The sequence below is a fragment of the Bacillus rossius genome, chromosome 12 (genome assembly GCF_032445375.1).
Source record: "Bacillus rossius redtenbacheri isolate Brsri chromosome 12, Brsri_v3, whole genome shotgun sequence".
In the NCBI taxonomy this organism is placed as follows: domain Eukaryota; kingdom Metazoa; phylum Arthropoda; class Insecta; order Phasmatodea; family Bacillidae; genus Bacillus; species Bacillus rossius.
Genome location: NC_086339.1, coordinates 20,428,078 through 20,435,417, shown reverse-complemented (window position 1 = coordinate 20,435,417; position 7,340 = coordinate 20,428,078).

The window sequence follows — 7,340 nt, the reverse complement described above, 5'->3', positions numbered from 1 at the left end:
CCCTTGTTTCAATTTCTGTTAAAATTTTGTCAAATACTACTTTATATCTTTGGAAAATAACCCAGTCGGGTATAGTGTTCTTGATTGGCCCTCACAGATTTCGTCATGTTGCCTTCTCTTTCTGGAAATTAGCTTGCTTTTGAGGACTGGCTCGATTTACAACTTTACTGATACAGGTGCAGCTTCTTTGATCCAATGTTATCAGTGGCGTCTCGTAAGGGCAAGCAAGGCAAGCAGTGCTTGCCCAGGCAGTTTCCAGACATTGTATTTTTTAAATAAATATTTTATTCAGAATAGTATTTTACTTTGGCTCGTGCAGTTAGGTGTATGTATTTTTTACACTATCTTCTTGGAACCCAATACTGTGCGCTGTGCGCTATTAGAAAAGAACTCGTTGACACACAAAACATGCTGTTTTAAAAGCATTGCTAGGTTTAGAAACGCTGGTAGGCCCGCTTTCAGCAGGAAGGCTGCTGCAGTAGTTTCCTTTCGGAAGGGGGGTGGCATGGTACAAAGGTTCGAGGAGGGGATTGGCTGTAAAAATATGTGGTAGAAGCTACGATTTTTTTCCTAGCCTAAATTAATCTAAGTGTGTAGGGGAGGGTCCAGGTTAGGGGAGGACCTAAGTGTGTCTCAGGCCGAAGCCTATACACTCTACCATGCGGGTTTTTAACCATTCAGGACAAGGGCGCGTGCATCGTGTGCTATTGGGGTTTACTGGCCAGCCATGGCTGCGATTGGCACCATGACTGACGCCCCATTGGTCGCCTAGCTTAAAAGCTAGCTAATGTGACCCAGGTAAAACCTGCATTAGACACAGGGAAAACCCTGGGTCGGGTCATGCGGGGATCAAATAACATGCATTAAGCAAGCAGGTAACTACTGGACAAGAGGGAAGAAGGGTCCATGTAAGAAGAGTTGGAGGGGCTGAAAAATCAACCATGCTGGAGTTGGGTGCTTGGGCCTTGCAGCCCGCATTTAAAGGTTGGGAACTCCTGGGTTATTATTAACCAGGGGCGCATGCACCCCCAGGGGCAGGCGACTTCACTCGTCAGCCCAGCCCAGCTGCCCAGGCAGCCACAGTTAAAACAGAAGTGGGCAGACGAGCCAGTAAACCGGCTCGAACTGCGGGCGCACGGAGCGAAAGGCAGCCGACATTGCGCCATCTTCATCTTCCTTCTTCCAGTCAACAGCCAACGACCTTTCAAGCCAGGGTGGGGATAAGTCGTTCAGGCGAATGAAGTATCTTGCGAGTTGGACCCTCTTGTCCTCCAAATTCCCGGGACGGTTGAAGGTCGCGCCGCCCAGGCTACCACTGGCTCCAACAGGGCCCCAACTTGAAGGCGCCGCCATCTCTTCCTTCAGAGTTCCGATGCTGTTCAGTTCCGTTGCGCGCACGACATTCCACAGCTCCGCAAGTTCCAGCCCGCAGTTCGTCTACACTTCGCATTTTGTCAGCACATCGAGCTCCCCTGCGGTGCCTTCGCCGACAGAACTGCTTCCTGCCACGCGCCGAGCTATATTCAGGCTACCTTTCACCCCGATAGCCGTAATAACGACTCCACAGGCCGGCCATTGGTCCGCGGACTGCTATTGGTTATTCACAGTCACCCCAGCGAGATTGCAACTCTCGAGCTGGGATCCCGTATCCGCCACCCGCGGGACGCGGTCGGTAGCAGTTGGCACTGCTAGGCCGCCTCCCGTACGCCCACAAATCCCCCACGCACTGCCAACCTTTGGTTACCCAATAGGGCGCAGGGAACTCCCAGCCAACAGCCCGCGAGTGAGATGCGCGCGCCCCGAGAGACGACCGCCGATTATAAGCTACGAAGGTAACACTTTCTTGCCGAACTGAAGTGAACATGACCGAAGCAGACGGTGGAATTCTTCCGCCGACTGCTTCGGCTATGTCCGGTACAGTTCGGCACGGCAGGTGGCAAGGTGGCGTTTCAGGAATGATTGACATGCCAGTTTTTTGGTACACGTACCAGTTAAAAGAGTTTCTGATCACGTATGAAGATAATTTCTTTTGTTTTGGTACGATAAATACCTAATTTAATTTTTACTATTCTAGTACATTTTTATGAGGTTCTTCTCTTTATTTTAAGTACTTACTTTGCTGTGTGTTGTCTGTTTATATATTTTGTACCAGCAGGGCCGGAACTAAGGGGGGGCATGGGGGGCATGTGCCCCGGGCGGCAAATATCAGGGGGCGGCAAAATATGAAAAGTGGTTCACTAAAACAAGTTGAAACTAGTCATTAAAAAAAGTTTTGAAAGTGTACATATCGCAACCAATAAGTTAGCCAAGAAATTAAGAAATTCTATTTAACTTGATTATGCATAATTTGTAAATATATTCGTACTTCAAATGCGTTACTTCACTCTAAGAAACAAGTATTACCATAATTCGTGGTCTGGAGTGAGTAAAACCACTGCGATGTGAGTTGGTATCTCAAGGACCCGTTGCGCGGGTGATCACTTGGCTGAGCAAGATGTAGCCCTTTCTCTGATAAATACCCTCATTTTACCAGCCCCTACTCAGTCGCTCCTGTGTTTTCGTACCATGTGCGTCTCTGCCTAAGGACGGGAGCAGATAGTAGTTCCCGAAACGTCGCTTGTTTCTGTTTTGGATAAACTATTGTGTTTGTTTCGTCTTTTCGTTTTATCGTGTTTTTGTCTCGTTTCAACCATTGTGCTAAATTTTTTTTTGGGTTCAATATTTTTGTGTCATCATGATTTGTGGTTTTTTTTTTTTTCGTTCTCTTAGTACATTTTTCTTTGTTTTTCTTTGTTTGTTGACCATATTCCTGTTACGGAATATTTTGTGGTGTTTATATTCTGTTGACAGCAGCAATTTTTTTGCTTAATTTGTGCTTTTTGTCTTTTGGTTATTTTTACTTATTAATTTATTTATTTTATTTTTTAGTTGTCTTCTACAGAAAAAGTACTTAGCAATGGCGTATGTCCAAAAAACTTACATCAAGTAATGTTGAAAGTCATTGACAGATTAATTATGGAACTGAGTAACAGGTTTAAGGCTTTGGAGAACATTAACAATAAGTTTGAATTTTTTAGTGGTGTTCAAATTCATAAAATGGAAGTAGAAGATCTAAAAGTCAAAGCAGAGGAATTAGGAAACACAGGGCCGATCTTAACAAAGAAGAATTCGTATTTGAAATTGAAAGTTTTAAGCACCATGCATTAACAGTAGACTATGAATTAAAAGATGCTACGGCATCAACAATGTTGAGCCTTATCTAAAAAATTAAATTGGAGGAGGCACATCCTAACATTACTACTGCTCTGAGAATGTTTTTCACCCTTCCAGTTATAATTGCGTCAGGTGAAAGAAGTTTTAGTAAACTTAAACTTATTAAAAACTATTTGAGAAGCACGATGGACCAGCAGAGATTAACAAATATAAGTATTATTTATATCTATTGAACACAAACGAGCTGCTTTGATCAATTTTGATGATATTATTAACACTTTTGCAGCTAATCATGCTCGAAAAATTAAATTTCGAACTGAATTTCTTTGTATGGTTATCAATACAATATTATACTTAATTCAGAATCACATGTTCCTTATGTAATTTTAGTACTTAATAAACTTATTGGTAAGACATTAATTTTCACTGTTGTGCAAACAATAAACAATAGTTTGATAACAGTCTACTTGATTATAATAAAAAATGTAATTGTATTAGTTTTCCAATTAGTGTACTTGATAAATAAAAGTTCTCAATTATGTATAAGTGAATGGTATCATTTCAACCACCGCTTCTAACGAAAAAGGGTATTTTATAATGTTGGTAAGGAGGGGGCGGCAAATTAAGCTTTGCCCCCCCTAACAAATCTCCTAGTTCTGGCCCTGTGTACCAGATATCGATGATACTACACTCCCACTTAGTATATAAATAATGTAGAGTAGGTATTTTATTATCAGAATAATGTAAGTCAAAATTTATTATTTTTCAAAAATAAAATATAAGTAAAAAAAAATGTCAATTTTTCTACCTGTGGAATAGTCAATGTTCAGTTAAGAAAACTACTTAAATAGCACCCTTTTGTACCTTGAAATCCATATTTTCCCGGGGGAGGGCCCCCGGACCCCAACCCCCCCCCCCCCCAGGTCATTTTTGGGGTGAACGGAGTTGTTGCTTCCCCTCATGTAAACCTCACGCCTCGCCACTGAATGTTATAGTGATTTTTCTCTCATTTCTTGCGAGATCTTAAGAAGACCTTGCATTAGCACCCCAGAATGCAAAATGACAATGTCCTCTTTCGTATTCGACGGTCACTCTATTAACTCTCGAAGAATATTAGCCCAAACTGTTTAGTTAAGGATAAATTTAAAATCCATCACCACGTGTAATAGATGTAATAAATGACCAGCATGGTGGATCCAACAAAGAAATAATATAGTTTTTTTTTTCCCTTGATGCGATGGAGATTCCCCTGGCAGAAACTTCATGTACACTATGCACACATTCAAGAATCAACTTAGGATACATTCAGAAATCAACTTAGGATGTGTTCAAAAAAACCAACTGGGAATTGTTTCAAAATCAAATAAATAATTTATTGAACAACATGTGCTGGATGCTAGGTGCTTTGTGAAACAAGTTTTTTTCTTCTTCAAACATATGAATTTGACGCCCCCTGAAATTGCTGCCTGGGGCAGATACTCTGGTTTACCCCACCTAAATCCGGGGCTCAGGTGGCGTGCGCACTCCACGGCCTCGGTCAGTTCGCCGTCGGGACTAGTCAGATCCACGCACCACGGAGCCCGACACCGCTCCATCATCACTGAGTAAGTTAACCATTAACATTCATCAGCTAGCCCCCCAAATCAGTCACTTTTACAATCACAATGCAGCAAACTCTTTTCAATTAATAAGACCCACGGACTTTCGAGGTCTGCTCTTTGTTCGTCCACATGATGTTGAACGATTTAAGGCCGCATGCCATATGTTAGTTTTTGTTTCATCAGTAACAATCTACCCATGTGTTAATTGGCTATTCTGTATTCGAGCTAGTCAGTGTATTAGGCTGATATTCCAAGGCACAAAAATAAGGGTTTAGGCGTTGAATAGGCTACACCTTTACCCTAAGCATATTCCTAGTGCACAATAGAACATGGCCAGTCCCTTACGGATTTTGGTGTCCTATCTTTTGCTCAAAGTACGCACATGCGCAGAGCTCACTTTTTCGTCCAGACGGCTGAACCGAATCTGGCGTCATTAACACGTAGGTATACAGTCATTTTTGTGATCATCGGGGGATGTTTTGGACAGAAAACCAAAATAATAATATCTAAATTAAGCCTTACAAGTAAGGTCTTAAAATTGATGAATGATGGTTAGAAACTCATGCACAATAATCAAGAATCCTTTGTATTAAAAGAACATTTAAAATGTATCCATATATCACAGAAATCCCTATGTGCCTCGTCTCAACTCTTACCAATCATCATTAACATCTCTTGAGGCGCTGAATGAGTGGACAGGTCGCAAGCGGGGTGTGGTGCACCGGTTGGGGGGGTGGGAAGGGGAAGAATCGACTAGAAAAAAGTACGAGACAATGTGCCAGGTAAAAAAAAAACTACGAAGAAGAGTACACGCAAATGAACGACACGAGAAAAAGTGAGTATGAGGGGAAGGCGTTCAAGGGAGCGGGGGCGCTTTTTTCGGGATAGGGCCAAATCCCATATCCCCAGGCGGCGATAGTATATTTTACCCGTCGCCGGGGGCTGACAGCGCTCGCAATATCGCAGGGCTGTTTATTGCCTCGCCTGGCGAAGTGTCCCCACTCTCCCCCCCCCCCCCCCCTCAGAGAGGCGCTTGGACGACGTCGTTTCATCGGCGGCCGCGAGCTCAAGTCTCGACACCTCATCGTCACTCACGAGCACCGAGATTCGGCACCCACTAAGGCTGTTATTCCAAGACATTAAACGGCACCCACTACCACTAAGGCTGGTATTCCAAGACACAAAAATAACGGTTTAAGTACTGAATGTGCTACACCTGTACCCTATAGCCCACCCCACACGATGCCCATTTTCTGCTATAACTTCTGGTTATAGCCGTGGGTATAAAAACTGTGCATACCAGTTTGTACAGCAGAAGAGAAGAAAGAATTCTGAACTCCATACACACGATACCTACAATGTTAACAGAAAACCAGCCAAAGCAGTTGCCGACCAAATAAAAGCAAGCATATCAAGCTAGGATAAACACATTGTTGTCAATTTAACAACTTACTGAAAAAAAAATGAAAATTGCAGCTGTTATGTTAAAAAAATTTTAACCTGGTGAATGATTTTTTAAAAAAAATTTTATCTTAAATATTTCATTGGTAAAAACTATAAAAAATTAGGTGTGGTATTTAAAAACAAATACAGAGCAATTTTGAAATTAACGAGACTGTATTTTTTTTAATTTGTAGGTTAGTTTCAAAATGTTTTTTAATTAAATGGAACAGGTTTTAATATCAATTACTAAAGTACCTATATTATTCAAAAGCACACATATATAATTTTTAATTGTATGTAACCTTTATTCATCCTGTCAAATTTTTGTTGCATGCTGCGCGCACATCGTAAAAAAAAATTAATTCTCATCCTTTTTATTATTATTATTATTCTTATTCATGATGCTCCTGAACAGGGGCGCAACAACAGGGGGGGGAAAGGGTATTTCCCCCCCCCCCCTTCTGAAACCTTGAAGTGGAGGCAAACAGGGGCAAAGAAAGTGCTGTGTAATCAATTTTTAGATAATAAAACTGCTGAAATACAAATTTTCCCGGGGGAGGACCCCCGGACCCCCCGCTTCAATAGGGGGGGATCGATGATTCTTTATAAAAAGGTATTTTGCCCCCCCCCCCTTCGGAAATTTAGTTGTTGCGCCCCTGCTCCTAAAGAATGTATGACTTCAAATTTCGGATCAGCTGGACTGCGCCTCTCCCGACGCGGTTCGCGCGCCGACCTCGCGGTCCTGGGGTCCCAAGTTCGATTCCCGTCCCCGAAGAGTCCCCGAGGAAGGGCGGCCCGGTGAAGACTCCCCCGGGGTTCAGTACCAGGGACCGGCCCCGTGGCCCGCGCTATGGCACTACGTCACCGGCGCGCGAGTTCGCGGAAGGAAACTGCGCTCGCGAGGAAATAATATATAAATATATATATATATATAAAAAATTTAATCCTCCCCACCTCCCCGAATTTTCAATCAACGATGGTTGCGGGCCCGGGAGAGAAGAGAAGCGACGCATTTCGGAACCCAGGAGCGGAAAAAAAAAAAAGTTTTCTCGATTCCGACCGGAATTTATTGTTTACCCTTGG